General features: G+C 35.6%; 1 protein-coding gene across 3 annotated transcripts in view; it reads right to left on the minus strand.

Moving 5' to 3' along the window:
• Positions 1–20340, minus strand: part of CCDC146 (coiled-coil domain containing 146) — a 116712-nt gene that overhangs the window by 52846 nt on the left and 43526 nt on the right. The window lies entirely within an intron of this gene.

Consider the following 20340-nt stretch of genomic DNA (forward strand, 5'->3'; position numbering starts at 1 on the left):
CCAAAAAAATAAACAAAATTGCCAATGCTTTAACTATATAAACCAGGAAAGAAAGAGAGAAGACTCAAAAGCCAAAGTGAGAAATGGAAGAAAAAACAGATACCACAGAAATACATAGTGTGATAATAGATCACTATAAACAATTATATACTAAGAAATCAAATAACTTAGAAAAAAACCCCAGATAATTCCAAAAACACACAGGTTACCAAGATTGAATCATAAGTCTTGAATCCAAAAAGTAGGAAAGCTTCTTAGACCAGTAACAAGAGTGAAAGTTCAATTAGGAATCAAAAATCTTCCAGCACATAAAAGCCCAAGACCACATGGTTTTATTGGTGACTTCTATCAAACATTAAAAAAATAATGACAATCAAAATCTTACAAATAATGGAAGAGAGGGAACACATTAAAAAATCATTCAATGAGGCCAGTATTACCCTGATACCAAAACAGGATAAAAACAATACAAGAACAAAAAAGTCTAGTTCATCTGATGTAAGTATTGCTGGTCCTGCTTTCTTTTGACATCCATTTGCATTATAAATATTTCTCCATCCCCTTGCTTTCAATCTGCAGGTGTCTTTAGGTCTCAAATGAGTCTCTCGTGGGTGAGTTCTGCTCTTGTTGATTCACTGGTAGGGGGCTTTAAATCATAGCAGGATATTTAGACAAACCATTTAATGTTTATTAAATTTACCCCAAGTATTTTATTCTTTTTGGTTCTATTGTAAATGGAATTGTTTTGCAATATAATTTTAAATTGTTTGTTGCTAGTGTGCAGAAGCCATTCAATTTTGTCCACTAAAATTATTAACCATGAAAATAGGGGCCAATCCTCGATACTCTGGTGTCAGTCTTTTTACGTGTTGTGCAAATGTTTAAGTTAGGGCAGAATATCTTTGACTCCCTTGTTCACTTGATGTATCCTGAGCATCTAGAATAAACTGACACTGAAGTGCACAAAAATATTTAATAAGTGAGGCCATTATATCTCACACATTCCTCAATTAGAGTACATATCTTGCCAGCATTGAAGTCTTGCTCACATGTCTGTCCACCAGATGAAAAGCTCTCTGAAGGCAGGGATCATTCTAGTGCCCCAAGAACCTTGTATAGTACATGTCTGAAGAACCTATCAGTATCTAGCAGAGTGGGGGTGTGACCTGAAGGGTTGAACATACCACAAAAGGAAATTTCATTATATAACTTTCCCTCTCCACATACATGTGTGAATTGGGCTAAAATGATCATCAAGGGTATCACCACAAGAATATAAAGAAGTAAGTCTAGAAGGAATACCAGCAGCCTGAAGGGTGTTTGTGTGTGTGTGTGTGTGTGTGTGTGTGCATGCGTCTGTGCGTGTGTGCACATGTGTGTAAAGGTAAGATGACTTAAACCTGATATTGACTGTGGGAGATTTATGGATTGGTTGACTGTATGTGGCATACCCTTCATGTGTACAGGTTGGAATGGAATAGTGAGCACCTTTGAAGAGTACATTTGTCACACATTTTCTCCTGACAGCTTGCCACCTAGGACAAGTCTTAAATTCAACATGCTCTATCTCTGAGGATGGATCACTCTGCCCATAGTGATATTAATAACTTCAGTAGATTAGTGGGCCAAATTTAAGTACCAGAGAGATTCAAATGCATAAATAAAGCAGAAAATCTAATACATGAATATTTGAATCCTAACAAAAACTCTTTAAAGGGCAAGATAATAGAATTTTTTAATAACTAAATGGATATCATAAAGTGTTACATTTAAACATAAGGTTAGATCCTAAGAATCTTCTTAAGTTTATGTACTAATGTGAACCACTTAGTCACCTTATAAATTTTCTGAAATACTGTAATTGAATGGTAACAGATGGATAGCTATTACCCATGGCAATTATATAACATTATCCTGGAATTTCCTCAGAAAAGGGTGGAATATTCAGAAATTAACATAGTTTTCCAAGAAATCTGGTTTTTATGATATTCGGAGACAGTTTGTTAGCTTGTCTTCGTTTTGGACAAAGGAAAGAAAACCATATAATACCACCAAGTATAACTTTAACTTTCTTCACTTGATACCAATTTTGATACCAAGCAACGAAAAGTAAAAAGAAATGAAAAACAAAAAAGTTGAAAAATAGGTTGTAACAAACATTTTGCCAAACACAGCTGTTTCCAGTTCACTAAGTCAACTATTACAAAATATTTTAATGTGCCTTCTGGCAAACACAAATAGCCTCATTTCATGGAAATGCCACATTTCCAATTATTTCTGATAGCTTGTAACAGTTTAAGGATATGCAACCATTTCTACAGATTTTTTTTCATTTCTACAGATTTCTATATCAGGAAAAGAAGGTAAGACACTACCTACTCTTTAAATATATATCAGGTAGACCTGAATCCATATCATAACAGCATATTTCACAAGAGCAAACTAGTAGCCAATAGTATAAATACACTCTGCAGATGTTTTTAGTATGCACAATTTAAAAATAAAATTAGAGAATTAGTTGGCAACATTTAAAAATTGGTAGATTTTATATAAAAATGGAATTTTCAGCTTCTCGAAAAATTACTAGATTTGATGACACTGGATTCATATTCCAATATTGCAACAATCAATTGGCATTTAGCACAGGCTGACTTTCAGAGATACTAAAAGAGGCTGCCCTTTTTAAAAAAGAACAGTTTGCCCCACCCATGCAATGCATGGCCCATGTACTAATACCTAGGCTGTTCCAATCATTTATGTTACTTTTATGGACCTTATAGGCATTTGAGATTGGGGCTCTGTACATATTTTATGTTATATATTTATATGAGATCTATCTATCTATCTACCTATCTATATCTCAAGGTAGAAAATAGTCAATTGATTAAGAGAATGGCTCTGTTTATAAAACTCTTGCACACGGGGCGCCTGGGTGGCGCAGTCGGTTAAGCGTCCGACTTCAGCCAGGTCACGATCTCGCGGTCCGTGAGTTCGAGCCCCGCGTCAGGCTCGCATCAGGCTCTGGGCTGATGGCTCAGAGCCTGGAGCCTGTTTCTGATTCTGTGTCTCCCTCTCTCTCTGCCCCTCCCCCGTTCATGCTCTGTCTCTCTCTGTCCCAAAAATAAATAAACGTTGAAAAAAAAAAATTAAAACTCTTGCACAAACTTTTTGGAATGTCATATTCCTTGGGGTTGTATCTGTCTCTTTTGCCTATCCGTGTAACTACCAGAGCACAAGGATGTCTGACTGCATTATCTGAGATTTAGTACTTAACACTTTAAAATTTGAGATTTTTTTTTTTGCTGTTTTTCCATTTCAACTCCTGATAATTTTATCAAATAAACTTGAATCTGACAATTTTTTAACTAATTGAGATACTTAAAATTCATTTAAAATGAAATATTTTATTTGGATGTTGAAATGTGTTTTCATTTCAATAAAACACCATGGGACAAAAATAAGCTAAAAAGATTATGAAGACACTGTGAAAAAATGTATCAGTCAGTAAATTTTGTTGGGGCCAAAAAACAGGAAACATTCAGTTAACATAAAGGACTTGTATTTTTTATTTCATTCATTCATTCATTTCATAATAAGACCCAGGATTGGTACAGCTACCTCAGGCTAGCTGAGGTTACCTTCATCGAGGAACCAGGCTTCTCTGTGCCTGCCTTCTTGTCTTCATAGTCACAAAATGACTGCTATCCCTGTGGAAAGTCAAGAAGCAGCAGAAAGGGTAAAGAGAACAAAGCCTCTTTTTTTTTTCCCCAAGATTTTGCTTTCTTATTCAGGAAAGTCTTTTATTATTATTGTTGTTGTTGTTGTTGTTGTTGTTGTTGTTGTTATTTACTTTTTAATTAACATAGAGGACTTTTTAAAAATCTACAAATATTATCCTTGCAGTTAATTATCCTTTGGTCCTGTACTTTAGGACTTGATAAAAAAAATTATAATTTGTAAGGGAAGTGCAGATAATAAATTCCAAACAACTTACTCCAATAGTTATCATTTTAGTGGAAGTTTGGGCCAAATAGGAAGTGAACATCCAGTAATGCAGTCAAATGAGAAAATTATTTCCAGGCAAGTCAGGCACCAGCAGACTAGGGATTCCAAGAGGGGATTTATAAGGACAAAAAGAATTTATTCAAAAATAGCATAATTTATGACTTGTGGTAGGATGGAAGACTGGAAGTTCCATTAAGGGACCAGGTCCATTTCTCCCATCACTATATCTCCAAGGTCTGCCCCATGTGGAACTCACAAATACTTGAGTAAGTGAAAGAAATAACACATGTGACTGCTTAGCAAATAGTAGTCTTTCAATAAATATTTACTAAATAAATGAGCAATTCCTGAAATGAATTGATTCAATAAATATTTACCAAGTGAATTAATACACAAAGTACAAATTAATCATTCTTCTTTTATCTCTTATTGAAAGTAATACTTGGGAAACAAAAGCAAAAATAAACTATTGTGACTTCATAAAAAGTTTCTGCACAGTGAAGGAAAAAAATCAACAAAACTAAAGGGCAATTGATGGACTGGGAGAAGATATTTGTAAATGACATATCTGATAAAGAGTCAATATCCAAAATCTGTAAAGAATTTACCAAACTTAACACCCCAAAAATCAAATAATCCAGTTAAAAAATGGGCAAAAGACATGAGTAGACATTTTTCAAAAGAAGACATACAGATGGCTAACAGGCACATGAAAAGATGCTCAACATCACTCAGCATCAGGGAAATGAAAATCAAAATTACAATGGGATATCACCTCACATCTGTCAGAATGGAGAAAATTAACAACACAGGAAACAACAGGTGTTGGTGAGGATGCAGAGAGGAAGGAACCCTCATGCACTGTTGGTGGGAATGCAAACTGATGCAGCCACTGTGGAAAACAGTATGAATGTTCCTCAAAAAGTTCAAAATAGAACTACTCTGTGATCCAGCAATTGAACTACTAGGTATTTATCCAAAGGATACAAAAATACTAATTCAAAGGGGTACATGCATCCCAATGTTCATAGCAGCATTATCAACAATAGCCCAATTATGGAAAGAGAGCCCAAATGCCCATGGACTGATGAATGGATAAAGATGCTTGTGTGGAATATCACTCAGCCATCAAAAAGAATGATATCTTGCCATTTGCAATGATGTGGTTGGAGCTAAAGAGTAGTACGCTAACCGAAATGAATGAGACAGAGGAAGAGAAAGAGAAATACCCTGTGATTTCACTCATATGTGGAATTTAAGAAACAAAACAAACTAGTAAAGGGAGAAAAAAAGAGGCAAACCAAGAAACGGACCCTTAACTATAGAGAACAAACTGATGGTTACCAGAGAGCGTTGGGTGGAGATGGATGGGTTAAATAGGTGATGGGAAGGCAGCTATGCTCACCACTATATCACCAATGTACACCAGTGATGGGGATTAAAGAGTGCACTTGTTGTGATGAGAACCGGGTATTGTATGGAAGTATTGAATCACTCTTTTGTACACCTGAAACCAATTTTACATGTATGGTAACTAGCTGAAATTTACATAAAAACTTTAAAAAAATAATGCTTAACATACATTTATTTATTTATTTATTTATTTATTTATTTATTGAAAGATTGCTATATGTTATGTGTTTTATGTATATTATCTCATTTAGTCCTCACAATTACCTCATGAAATAAGTATTATAATCCAAATTTTAACAAATATATTTTTAAAAATTTATTAAAAAAAATAAAGCTTTTATTTTAACAACAACAACAGCAACAAAACTCGAGGTGGTTGAGAAACTTGACCAAGGTCACAGCTGGTGAGAAGCTTTCCAGGGATTTGGCCACAGTCCTATTCTGTCAGTCATTTTTGTGAATTAAGAAAACTCAGAAATGAGTAGCATAGCCTTGCTGATGGCATGGAGACAATGTGAAACATTTAGAGAACTTAAGGTAATATAGATTGGCAGATATGAAATACCATGCAGAGGTGGATGATATCCATGAAAGGGTACTGTGTCAAATTGATGCTGTGAGGAGGGATGGGGGGAAGAAGACATACTAGTTAATTTTGATATCACTTATAGTGGGAAACCAAGAGACAGTAGTCAAAACTAATTATAAGAAAGAGGGAGGGGCACCTGGGTGGCTCAGTCGGTTGAGCGTCCGACTTGGGCTCAGGTCATGATCTCACCATTCCTGAGTTCAAGCCCTGTATTGGGCTTGCTGCTGTTTCAGTGCAGAGTCCACTTTGGATCCTCTGTCTCCCTCTCTCTCTCTGCCCCTCCTCCACTCACACACACTCTCTCTCAAAAATAAATAAAACATTTTTTTAAAAAAGAGGGAAAAGGGTATGATATAATAATATGAATATAAAGATAACATTATAACAAAAGCACAGATCTTCCTAAATTCCAGAAGCTATGTTATGAATAAAAACAGATATATGCAAATATAAAGGAAAGATAAACCTTGAAATAGAATTATATTATAGGAAGAGACAGGGATCAGGGTGGAGGGCTTGGGGATAAAAGTTAGAATTCTTTGAATATACTTTGTTTTGGAGAGATGGTGTAGAACAGTACCTTAACTATAAAATTAAATTGAAAAGCAATTCTAAAAATTGAAAACAAAATAAATCGATCAAATGTAACTATGTTGGTGCATAACTGTGTAATCATAAAATCATATAGGACAATTAGAGAAATATGAATACTGACTGAATATCTGATGATATTAAGGAATTTTTGTTAGTTGGGGGAGAATAATGATGGCATTGTGGCTACAGTTTAAGGGAGTTCTTGCCTTTTAGAGATACATATGGAAATGTTTATAAATAAAATTCTTGGATAATTTAGGGATTTGCTTCACAATAATCTGGAATTGGGTGGTGTAGGAAATGAGTGGGGGCTGACTCAAGATTGGCCATAAATTGAAGCTAGGTTATGGGCATTCGGGTTCATTATATAATTTTCTTTATTTTTGTATAGGTTTGAAAATTTTCATTTAAGGGTTATACATTTCTTGATAACCAAAAGTACCAGAGTTTAGATATCCAAGTGAGTGTTGACCTAAAATACTTTAAAGGCTATCAACTTAATCCAAGAACTTTATGTTGTGTCTATATATAATTATATATTATAATAATCATTATTATACTTAATCATCAGAATAGACAACTTTGCTTTGAAACAAAATCCCTATCAATTGGCTTGATTTCCTGTCTTAAACACCAAACTTAGCTCTACAGTGAGCTAAGAGGACCTTTGACTCTCCTTGAAACCCAAATCTATCCTCAGAGAATGAATACTTGCCAGCCATAGAGGTGATGAAAAGAACATGCCAAAGAATTAGAATAGACTATGTCAACTAGTTTAAAAAGAAAGCGTAAAGGAATAAAATCCACATTTTGATACTTTGAATATGGTTCTGAATTTCTCATTAGAGACAACACCTTATTCCACAGAAGACAAGAGAGTGTTAGCAATAATTAGTATCACATCAAAGGTTTTCACTGAGGGTATCCTTATCCTGAGCATTGAAAAACAGATGGTGTAATTATCAGTGCATTGCAGACTATCATGGATTTATAAATGGGTTATTGCAGACATGAATAGAATATTAGTCTTACACACAAACTTATGGGAAAATGTGAACAATCTAAACTATAGTGCTTAGATGAGGTTTCAGTTTAAGAGTTAACATATGCATAATAATATATGCCAGAAAAATGTACTGGGGGACTTGAATATGCTCTCTCATTTAATTCTTCTAATAATCCTATGAGAGAGGTATGTCGCAGAGAGGCTATGCTCTAAGGAGAGAAACGAGGGTTCACATTTCCTGTGACTCCAGAGTCCTTCCTCTTTTCACTCTGCTGCTCTGCCTCCTGCCATGTTGGCTAGAATCAGACACAACACTGACAGGCCTAATAATAACTAGTGATAATTTATTATCTTTAAAAATGTACATTTCAAACAAAGAGCCAGCATCACATTTAATTATAGAACACTGGAGGCATTCCCATTAAAGTCAGAAATAAGGTAAGGAAGAGTACCTGTAAAAGCATGGTCATTGAATATGATTCAGAAAATGCGTGCCAAGGCATTTAGACAAGAAAATGATGTGTGTATATGTGAGAAAGAAGAAACAAAGGTTCATTATTTACATCTGATAGAAATGCCTACATGAAAAATACAAAATAATGTTATAGTGAAATGAGGTGACCATTTATAAAACAAATTTAAAAAAATATAGCTTTCTTTTTTAAATTAAAAAAAAAAATTTTTTTGAGAGAGATAAAGTGCAAGCGGAGGAGGGGCAGAGTGAGAGAGGGAGACACAGAATCTGAAACAGGCTCCAGGCTCTGAGCTGTCAGCACAGAGCCCGACACTGGGCTCAAACTCATGAACTGTGAGCTTGTGACCTGAGCCAAAGTCGGATGCTCAACTGACTGAGCAGACCCAAAATATAGCTTTCTTAATAAGAAGCTTGAAAACATATTGAAGAAACGATCCCATTTGTAATAGCAATGGGAAAGATAAAAAATCTGGAAATAATCATTAAGAATGTGAAAATCTATATATAGATAAACTACTAATACATAGGGAAATGTAAAAGCAGATTTGAACAGATGTCCTAGGATGACAAAAATACTTTAAAAGAGGCCATTTACCTCTGAATTAATCAATAGAATTTTAGAGCATAAAAGATGATTATAAAGTACAGTTGAAACAATAAATTTTATAAAAGGAAGACTGTTAAGTGTGAAATCTCCCTTTCAGACTGAAGATGTATTATAAACCTATGAGATTTAAACAGTATGACAGTAGCACCAGAATAGAGTGCTGCTTTATCATTGTAACCAGAAAATAGCTTGTTTATGCATAACTTAATATACAAGTTCAAGTCACTGCAAGGAAAAGATGGAATTCATCAACACAGTGTATTGAAAGAACAAAATTAAACATTTGGGGAAAGAATAAAGGCAGGCCCCTATCTCATATTTTACTTAAAAATATATTCTAAAGTTTTTAAATCAAAACAAAAAATGAAACTATAAAAATAAGAACAAAATACACATGGATATTTTATATGATTGTACTGTTGTGAAGGAATCAAAGGGAAACAACTAATATAAGCACACAACATCTAAAGACTTCCACATATCTACATACACACTTAAAAATCAAGTGTCAAACTTGAAAACAGTGTGCAAACACTTGATATACAAAAGGTTAATAACACAACTTGATATATAAAAAAAGTTTTAGAGGTCAAAAAGAAAACCACCACAAAATGACTAGTGATCATAAAAATATGTCACTAAATATAAGACCAAATGACTGATAATTACATGAAAAATTGCCTAACAATCCCTTTCTCCAAGCAATTCTATTTCTTGGTAAGTGCCTATTCAGGTGTATGCATGAGTACCCCAAGAACGTTCAACTACCATTATTAGCAATTGATGAAAATTGGAAACACCCCCAATTTCCATAGGCAATATAATGGATAAGTAATATTGGCATAAAAATACAATAGAAAAATACATGCAAAAAGTATGAATAGTTTTCACAAATATAACAGAGTGAAAGAAGTCAAACACAAAAATACATTTTGTATGATTCTATTTACATCAAATTTAAAATATAGGTAAAATAAAAAGTATGGTGTTCAGGGATTCATGCTTAAGTGATAAAACTATGAACAATTGAAAAGGATTATAAAAGTCACAGTAGCTGCTACAGGTAGAGTGATAGGCTATAAAGGGAATTTCTGGGAGCTGGCAACATTTTATTTTTTGACCTGGGTAGTGGTTGAGTATTTGATTTAACTTATACCTTTATATTTTAGACACTTTAACATAGGTGTATTACGCTTCAAAATTTTAAAAGATTAAAAACTATGTAGAAGATGGTCTATTTTTTTTATAAAATAACACTTTCAGAAAAATTATTTGAAATAGTCCAAAATGTTAACAGAAGTATTATTACACTTAACAACAAAAAACCCAAACAGCCCAATTCAAAAATGAATAAAGGACCTGAAAATTCCTTTCTCCAAAGAATATAAATGGCAATAGGCACATTAAAAGATGCTCAACATCACTAATCACTAGGAAATACAAATCAAAATCACAGTGAGATATCACTTCACACTCATTCAGATGGCTAGTATTGAACAGATATCTGTACACCCATTTTTGTAGCCTCATGATTCATTAAAGCCAAAAGGTGGAAACAACTCAAATGTCCATCAACAGAGCAGTAGATAAACAAAATGTGATATACATGCACAATGGAATATCATTCAGCCTTAAAAAGAAATGATATTCTTTCTGATACACGCTACAACATGAACGGACCTTGTAGACATTATCCTAAGTGAAATAAGCCAGGTACAAAAGTACAAATATTGTATGACTCCACTTACTTGAGATACCTCGAACAGTCACATCCATGGAGACAGAAAGTAGGACAGTGATTACCAGGAGTGGGACAGCGAGGAGTGAGGATTTACTGTGTAATGGGTACGGAACTTCAGTATGGGGTGATGAAAAGCTCTGGAGGTGGATGGTTGCACAACAGTGAATGTACTTAATACCACCGAATGTACATTTAAAAATGGTTCAAATGGTGCATTTAGTGTTATGGTTATTTTACCATGGTAATAAAGAAGTAGGATTATAATTTTCATATGCATTTCTATATTTTCTAATCTTTTTTACAGTAAGCAAGTGTTTTATTTGTAATCAGAAAAAAAGTTTTCAGAAAAGGGATTTAAAAAAAACTGGTCATGTGCCTTCTAGAATGCAGCTCTGGGCAGGATCGGGCACAAGATGGTTTTTTTGTGGTTGTTTTTTTTCTTTTTCTTTTATTTTACTTACATCCAAGTTAGTTAATATATAGTGTAATAATAGTTTCAGGAGCAGAATTTAGTGATTCATCACTTATGTTTAACACCTAGTGCTTATCACAACAAGTGCCCTCCTTAATGTGTATCACCCATTTAGCCCATTCTCCCACCCACCAGCCTTCCAGCAACCCTCGGTTTGTTCTCTGTATTTAAGAGTCTCTTATGGTTTGCCTCCCTCTCTGTCTTTATCTTACATTTCCTTCCCTTCCCTATGTTCATCTGTTTTGTTTCTTAAATTCTACATATGAGTGAAATTGTATGCTATTTGTCTTTCTCTGCCTGACTTATTTCACTCAGCATAATACACTCTAGTTCCATCCACATTATTGCAAATGGCAAGATTTCATTCTCTTTGATCGGGGCACAAGATGTTTTCAAAAAATAATTATCTTTTTTTTTTATTTTTTTTTTAAATTTTTTTTTTTCAACGTTTATTTATTTTTGGGACAGAGAGAGACAGAGCATGAACGGGGGAGGGGCAGAGAGAGAGGGAGACACAGAATCGGAAACAGGCTCCAGGCTCTGAGCCATCAGCCCAGAGCCCGACGCGGGGCTCGAACTCACGGACCGCGAGATCGTGACCTGGCTGAAGTCGGACGCTTAACCGACTGCGCCACCCAGGCGCCCCAAAAAATAATTATCTTAAGAATTTATACTCTAAAGCCAGACAATACAAACAAGCATAGACAGAAAGACAAGTGGGAAAAAAATTATGGATACAGATTTGTATATGTTGGAGAAATTGTCTGAATCATTTTCATGCCCAGCAAGGCATGTGAATAGCACATATGGGAATTCCCAATTCTTTTGAAAGACCTGAAGAAACCATATTGCTTTCTAAAATCCCAGCAGCATTGTACTAGGAAAGTTTTAATATGGGTAAACTATATTTTAGTGGCATTTTTCTATAATCTAATGACAAATTAAGAGTACTATACACATCAATCCAGAATTTGCTGGAATAGCTAGTTGGGAAATTGGAAGACCTGAGCAGCCTTGGTCGGGTTTGGACAGATCATTTAGCTTTTCCTAGACCTGTTCACTCATCTGTAAAATGAAGGCGTTGAACATGAAACGTCATTTCCTGAGGTTTTGTGGCACGGTGAAAAGCTTGCAACAGCAGTTTAATATTAAAGTTCCTCTAGTAAACACTAAACATTATTTGTTCTAAATATTCTATATCAATTGCTGGAGTATATATTTAGTATATGCACCTTCCCCCTGACAATGCTATTTTGCTATTTGCTGTAGTACAGGTGTTCCAAAATAGGAAAAACTCAAGAAATTACAAGGAATTAAGTTGTTATGAAAGCAAACACTTCCACAACAAAACTCCTTTAAACATTTGGAAGTTGGATATGCTGACTAAAAGCTCACACTGTTTGTTAGGTTAAGCTGTTTGGAACTCGTATGTCTTAAAAGTTTATTTAACTTTGCGGATGGGCATCATAACAATGTTATCTGGAGCAACTACTGACACGCCTGCCCACTGTCAAAATGATGGAGGAGGTGTTCAATCATGAGGCCCTAATGCTCTGATTCCAACCGTATCCTATTTGTTCTCTCAGTATCCACTCCAGAAAGGAAAATCCTGTAAAATTAGCTTTACATGTGGATTTAATAATCTTCATTGAACGAAATATTGTGATACATTAAACAAAAGATCCCACCATGATGCAATTTCTCTCTCTTCATCCCCCACTCTAGTCTTTTTTTCTGTTTCTTTGTCTCTGTCATCTTTATCCCACCACCTCCATCTCTCAGAGCTCCACTTTATTCCACGACACTATATTTCTGTCTTCTATGTTTGGGTGGGAATTAGAGGGGAAAATTATAGAAGATGAGCACATAATAAGCAGCAGATGTTAGCTATTTGTGGAGCAGGGAGGAAGAGCAACTTAAACTTGGCCAAGATTCTCCAAGTCAGGCCAGGTTCCTCTTCTGGTGCCTGCCCTAGAAAGGAGAAAAGTCAAATCCCCCAATCCATATGCTGTTTCCCTCTTCTTACCCCCACTGCTTCACACTACAGAAGCAAAGATATAAAAAGGAGGGGAAAAAATAGGAGAGGAGCAAATGTAAAAAGCAGAAAGTTTTAATATATTTACCTCTTGTGCTTTTATATTTTCAGTGCTACGGTTATATCTATTCTGTGCATTCTGCAGAATTTATAATTTATTGAATTGATAAACCCTACGGTCATTAAATAAGTTTTAGACCTAGGGAAGCTACATGTGCTATTTGTATGGGGTATGGTTTTCTTTCTAAAACCCCCTTTGTTCTAAACACTTTTTCTGCTTTGTACACAGAAGATTTTGGAGCGGTGGTAGTTAGGGAGATGGGTTAAAAAGCAAAGAAATAAGCCTAATAAAGGGGACAAACAGGAAGCTCTTTTCTCTACCTAGACAGCATATATCCAAGGTAGCAGTGGTTATTTACAGACACTATACAACCTTTGTGGTCTAATTTGGAAAAAATGACTTAAAAAATGGCCATCTCAGGAGTAGCAAAAGGAGAGGCCAGTGCTATGGCATAGTGAGAGGGATTGGGGGGGGGGGGGATTCAGAAAAGGCAAGTATGTTCTAAGGCCAAACACATTGCCTCTGTCCAAGGCTGGCTCTGGCTTGGAACATATTCTTCAGGTTAAAGCTCCACCAACTAAGGAAGTGTCTGTTTTTTCACCCTTATTATCCCTAGGGTCCAGTAGAGAGCATGGTTCCATAAATGCAAAATAAGTATTCATTGGATGAATAGCTAAAATGAAACAGATCTTCATAGTTTTCCATCGTAATTAGTGATTTAATTAAAGGATGCTCTGTACTTAGGTTTATACTTTAATGATTTGCTTTCCTATTATATGGCTTCTGATGAACAACATTTAGAATCATAAACTATTACAGCTGAAAAGGGCCTTAGTGATCCCTAACTTGACTTTCTCATATTACAGACTTGGAAATGAAAGCCCACTTAAGTGGCAAGAAAGCAGAAGCTTCCTCCCTAAGAACACGAGTTCCATAACTACCATCCTAAGGTTCTTTTCACTGTATCATGACATGCTATTTTTGAGATGATCACAGTAATGAATGAAAATTTAGTTTAAATTTATATGTGATTGACAACTTTTATGCCTGTTTTTTCATCTTTTTGTGTATAAGCAATTGTTGCAGCTAAACTTTGTATCAGTTGTCAAAACACATGCCTATCTTTTGTACATACAAACATAGTCAAAACAACTTTGTATTAAATACACAAGCAAAGGAAAGCTGTGATAAATAATAGTGGATACTTAAAAATAAACAAAATAAGGGACAAGCAATTTTACATCTGTTGATAATGATCTAGAAGTAGTTTCTTCTACCCTGAAAGATTTTCACTGAAAAGAACAGGAAATGACTCAAATCACAGATATCATCAAACTAGAAGCAGAAAAAGAAATAAACTAAATAACATAATGCTGTACCTTAGAATGCTATATTGTAAATGCATAAAAAGATTTCCAAAGGACTTGGATGAACTGTCAGTGTTTCAATATGTACTATATACAACCTTTAATCCATTTCATAAATTTTCTTTACTTACCAGCACCATACAAGACACCTTTAAGTTAACCTTTATTGAGAGAGTTCATGTGTTGTCATATATTTCATCAGATAAACTTGAGTTCTTTCAAAAATGAGTCTCAGAGTAAAGGTAGACATTTAAAAGACATGTATTCAGCATGAAATTATTCAGTTAGTGTGGAATTAGTTTAATATCTTCATTTTCCCATAATGATTTAATTATTTAAGATGCACACTATTCTGATGAATGAACTAAAATATTAAACTAAATCCTTGGGGCGCCTAGGTGGCTTAGCCAGTTAAGCATCTGTCTTGAGCTCAGGTCACAATCTTGCAACTCATGAGTTCGTGCCCCACATCAGGCTCTGTGCTGACAGCTCAGAACCTGGAGCCTGCTTCGAATTCTGTGTCTCTGTCTCTCTCTGCCCCTCCTCTGTTTGTGGTGTCTCTCTCTCTCAAAAACAAATAAAAACATTAAAAACTAAATAAAATAAATCTTTAAACTAAATTTTATGATTCAACTTATATACATTATCTAATAACATGATATATATATATAAAACACAACACATACATGTGATGTATGTTTATACATGTAATATGTTATATAAAAATTTAAATATTATTTTTAAATGCCAAATAAAGACAAAAAACAATAACCCAAGGGAAGCAAGGTAATACCTGAAACAGGTAATACCAAATTAACCTTCTTAGCTTAGAATGAATGTACAGACATTTCCAAGGATTTAAAGCTCTGGATTTTGTAGCAGTATACAGTCAGTCCTCATTATTCGTTGATAGTGTATTTGCAAATTCACCTACTCATCAAAATTTGTTTGTAACCCCCAGATAATACATGTGGCTTTTGGGGATCATTTGCAGACATCCCTAGAATGATGAAGCTCTGCTGTCTTGCTTCAGCTCTCATGGTGTAAACAGAATCCTTTCGGTGGTCTAAGTGTCACCTTTTGTTTTGTTTCTTGTTTTCGTTTTTTATTTTTTTTTAATGTTTATTTTTTCACACACACACACACACACACATGCACACACAGAATCCAAAGCAGGCTCCAGGCTCTGAGCTGTCAGCCCAGAGCCCGATGTGGGGCTCGAACTCACAGATGGCGAGATCATGACCTGAGCCAAAGTTGGATGCTTAAGTGAGCCACCCAGGCACCCACCCCTAAGTGTCATGTTTTTTCACACTTTTGTGCTCCTAAGCTTAGTGCTGAAGTGCTGCCTAGTGTTCTTAAGTACAAGAAGGTTGTGATATGTCTTACGGAGAAAATACATGTGTTAGATAAGATTCCTTCAGGTGTGAATTATAGTTCTGTTGGTCATGAGTTCCATGTTAATGAATCAACAATATGAAAAAAGATGTTTTTAAACAGAAACATGTTTAAAAAAAGGTTACGTATTGATGGCTTGACAAAAGTACCATGACTAGAGGTTCACAGAAACCTAACCTAGTATGTCCCCTGGGAACAGTGACTTTGTAGGACATAACTACCAGAAATAATGGGAGACAAAGAGAAGATGCAGAAAGCCACAACTGGGGAAGGAGGGAGACATAATTTGATTTTCATGATTTCTTTACCATGCTTTTATTGTTTGTTTTGTTTCAGGAATATGAAGAGAAACAAGATGTATTTTCAATATAGAAATAAAAATAAATAGATTTTGTTTCTCCAACATTGGTTATATGAAGTTTCCTAAGTGTCTGGAAATTAGATGACAGCAAAATTAGATGTCATGCCCCATGGATCTCTTCAATCCTTTATGATCCCTGGCTTGGTGGGTGGTATATGGTAAAAAGAGATACTGTTGATAGATGACAACTGATGGATATCTCAAAACTTCCATGGAATATTATAGTTTCATAAAATTCTAGCCCGAGGAGCCCTGAATACCCCACTGAAGATCTGGGCCATTAGCACATAAGATAACTGTATATATTCTGTAGTCTTATAAAGAGTGGACCCTTGTTTGTTTATGCCCTATATTTCTTTTGAACCAGAACCCTTAAGAATTCACATAATGGATCTTTCACGGTAGGTCCATACTAGAGGGATTTCTAGTCTGCATCTATGCTAGTGAGGTACTTGCAAGACAGACCAAAGAAACTATCAACTCTTCTAGTTTTAACCAAAATCAGGCAATTCTTGATCTCTCTATGGGTTGCTGAAATTAGGGCTTTGTTTTAAAGTTCTGTGAAATTTATAATGAACAAGGACTAAGACCCCAAAAGAATATTAAAATAAACATTATTTACTGTTGACATTTCAAATCAAGTACTTTCAAAAGTGAATGTTTAAACATTTCTTATCATAAAAACATGTATTCCCTAAAGAATAATCAAAGGCTCTTGAATTTAATACATAAGAAACTACAAATATGTTAATACATGTAGTATCAGTGAAAATATCTCAATGCTATAAATAATGATTGTCATTATATTCCTTTGGTACAAATAGAATCAAAGTGTTCCCTTAAAAAAAACCGTATTATAGGAAATGGAAATTTACTTTTGAAATCTGATCCAAATACAGTAAATGCAGATCCTCCCTTGAATATACTTTGAATAAGACAACACTAAAGAAGTCTGAATAGAAACCCCACCATATGTCGGTGCTAAATAATTTGTTTAGATTTGAAAAACAAATCTCTAAATGGGCATCATCTGTCAGTTCTGGGTTGAGGACAGATGTGGGGTTGGAGGGAAGATTCTGATGCTGCTGTGGAGAATGAGAGGTGATATTCGAGTCGGGGCAGACTGGGCATGAGAAAATCCAGGAACACTTTCCAGTAAAAGGGAGGAGGCAAAAGGTCAAGGTCAGATGGTGGGAATTCCATAGGATTGGACAAAAGTTTTTCAAGCTTTTGATTATCTGATAGCTAGCTGCCTTCTTGAAAGCCTCTCTCCTGGTCTTCACGACACCGCACTCTTCTGGTTCCTGTCCTGTTTCTTTGACCATCCTTTCGGTATCTGTGGTTTCAAACTGATACCCACATTTATTCTGTGATGATTTCATACCTAGATGTCCAACTGCTTGGTAGATGTCTCTAATTAATGTCTTGTCAATGTATTCCAAACAGAAGTAATACTTCTACACTCTCCCCAATCTACTGCTCCCTTCCAGTTGTCATTGCCACATTACTTAACTTCAACCAGAGTCGTATTTCATAGTTCTCCTTCTCCCCCCCACTTCTGATCAGTTATAAGCTCTCATGGCTTCTATCACTGCTTGGAAATAATGTCTGCAATGCCTTGACCACCCCTCCTGCCATCACACTAATACCTCTCATCTAGAACTCCCATTTCCTACTGGTTTCTAGTCGAAGATTCATTCCTAAGAATGGACCTGGGGTGGGGGGTAAGGTTCCTACTGTTAACTAACATTTGACAAATGCAGCATACATCACTTTTCTCTTGACCAGCCATAATACACTTTAGTGTATGACTGATATTTCTCAGAACCGCTTGTCCTGGGGCTCTATTTTCATATTACATTCATCAACATCTAGTTATTCACTTAGTGTATTCCAGAAAACACACTTTGGGAAACAATGGCTTGAACTATAAAAATGGCCTCTAAACTGCTCTCCTTGCCTAAACTTTCCCTTTCCAGTGCATGGAGTATTTCACTGATAGATTAATTTGTCTAAAGTACTTAACTCATTACAGTATTCCCTTGCTCAGAAACCTTCAGTGGCTCCCCATTGATCTAAGCAGTGATGAAGCACCAGGTTCCCACAACATGGTACTAATGTACCTCCCAGTGTTATTCTTTCCCCCTACATGGCAGTGTGGCATAGGAGAAAACACATGAACTTTGGAGTAAGCTCCAGGTTCTTAAAAACTATAAAACAGGCTTTGAGTCCTTTCTTTGCTCATCTGCAAGTGCACTTAGTAACTGCAGAGATGGGAGGAGGCAGCGAGATAGTATTAGTGAACGTTCTCGCATAATTGTAGCGCATACTCTCTGGCCCCATGGGTTATAGACTTACTAGGCAGGTTGAACCTCTGTCATGTTGTAGTCACCTAGTGTCTTCCTGCAGTAAGTGACCAGTGATGTTTTAAACTGAGAACGCAGAGGATCACCTGCCAGTGTCAATGAGAACTGATCAGTAAATCAGTACCTCTATTTGGGGAATTTTTTTACGGGTCCTGAAGGAGCCAGTTCCCACAGAAGGTCCAAGCTTTTTAGGTGGAATGTGCCACTGGCGCTTGGCTGGGGTGGGGGTGGGGCGCAGGGCCCAAGAATCAGCAGCGATGCTTGAAAAGCAAATCTCCAATTCAAACAGATGAAACAAAAGCCCACTGCAAGAGTCAGAAAGCTGCACTTTTATTAGATTCAGAAACTTTTTTTTTGAAAGTTTATTTATTCTGAGAGAAAGAGAGAGAGAGAGAACATGCAAGTGTGTGAGCAGGGGAGGGGGAGAGAGAGAGGGAGAGAGACAATCTCAAGCAAGCTCCATGCTGTCAGTGCAGAGCCCAATGTGGGGCTTGATCTTACGAAGCATGAGATCATGACCTGAGCAGAAATCAAGAGTTGGACGCTTAACCAACTGGGCCGTTCAGGCCTCCCAGAAACTTTTAAAAGTGCTTATAATTTACTTCAAAGTCCAACATGAAGAAAATACAAGCTCCTCAACACCCCTACCTAAGAAGGAAAAAGGAATTTTTGTTTGATTTGATCACTAGCATAGTCTAAGTGCCTCAATTGGTGTCTTGCATGTAGAGGATGCTCAGTTAATATGATGGAGGGATGGAGGGAAGGATGGAGGGATGGATGGAGGGATGAATGGATGGAGCAAGGGATGGAGGGAGGGATGGATGGAGGGATGAATGAATAGTTGGATGAATGGGTGGGTGGTGGATGAATGAATAAATGATTAAATGGATGAGGCCATGGCATGCATTTTATATACAATCTAGTAGAGCACTGAATATATAGAAGATCCTTAATAAGTAATTGGCTAAATATATCGATTGTATCCCTAACCAGATAAGGGCATTTATAAAAAATAATGTACCTTAAACTAAATATTATTCCTATATATTTCTAATTTATAAAATATTTTTATATATTATCTATATTATCATTATACTCTTTCTTTTAAAATTATCTATTCATTCATTTATTTCTCCCCTCACAACATGGGAGTGTCAGAGCTTAAAAGTGGGTGAGGAGAGAAAAATGAAATTAAGAGATTAATTAGATGTTCTTAGAAGGTTAAAAAAATTTTGCCTAAATTGGTTTGACTATGTTGAATGGAATGAAGAGAAAACAAACTTAATTTTTTTAAAAACCTGGAAGAAGATGGGGAAAAATGAGGCATAAGGTGTATAAAACGTGTTTGATAAATTTGTCTGGAAAGAATGTTATGCTTAAATGCATTCTTTTCCCTTAACATTTCACTCAAAGTTTTTATAACTATCATTCTTGTACAAGGGAATAATAGCCAAATATCTCCTTCACAGCACAGGAACCAAATCTCAGTGAAGTTAATGATCTGTATATTCAAGAGCAGGTAGATCCAGGGCTAGAATCCATGTCTTCCAAGTATTCAGGAATAAACACAATCGCCAAAGTGTAAAGTGAGCCTGACACACTTACAGAACATAAAGAGTTAGGGTGACTAGGGTATCTGGCTGGAATGAAGGGGATATATAGAAAAGTCATAGGAAATCAAATTAAGGAAATAACTATGAGATGGATTACAGAGTACCTTAAAACACAATAAAGAATCTAGATTTTTATCCATGTCAGTTATTTTTGAAATTATTTTTAAAGCAAAAAATATCCTTTTTAAAGTAAGAAACCTTATATGAGATGCCAGTATGCAAAACATCTAAAAAGGA

Source organism: Puma concolor, chromosome A2 (assembly GCF_028749965.1).
Source record: "Puma concolor isolate L17-30 chromosome A2, mPumCon1.1.hap2, whole genome shotgun sequence".
NCBI classification, from domain to species: Eukaryota; Metazoa; Chordata; class Mammalia; order Carnivora; family Felidae; genus Puma; species Puma concolor.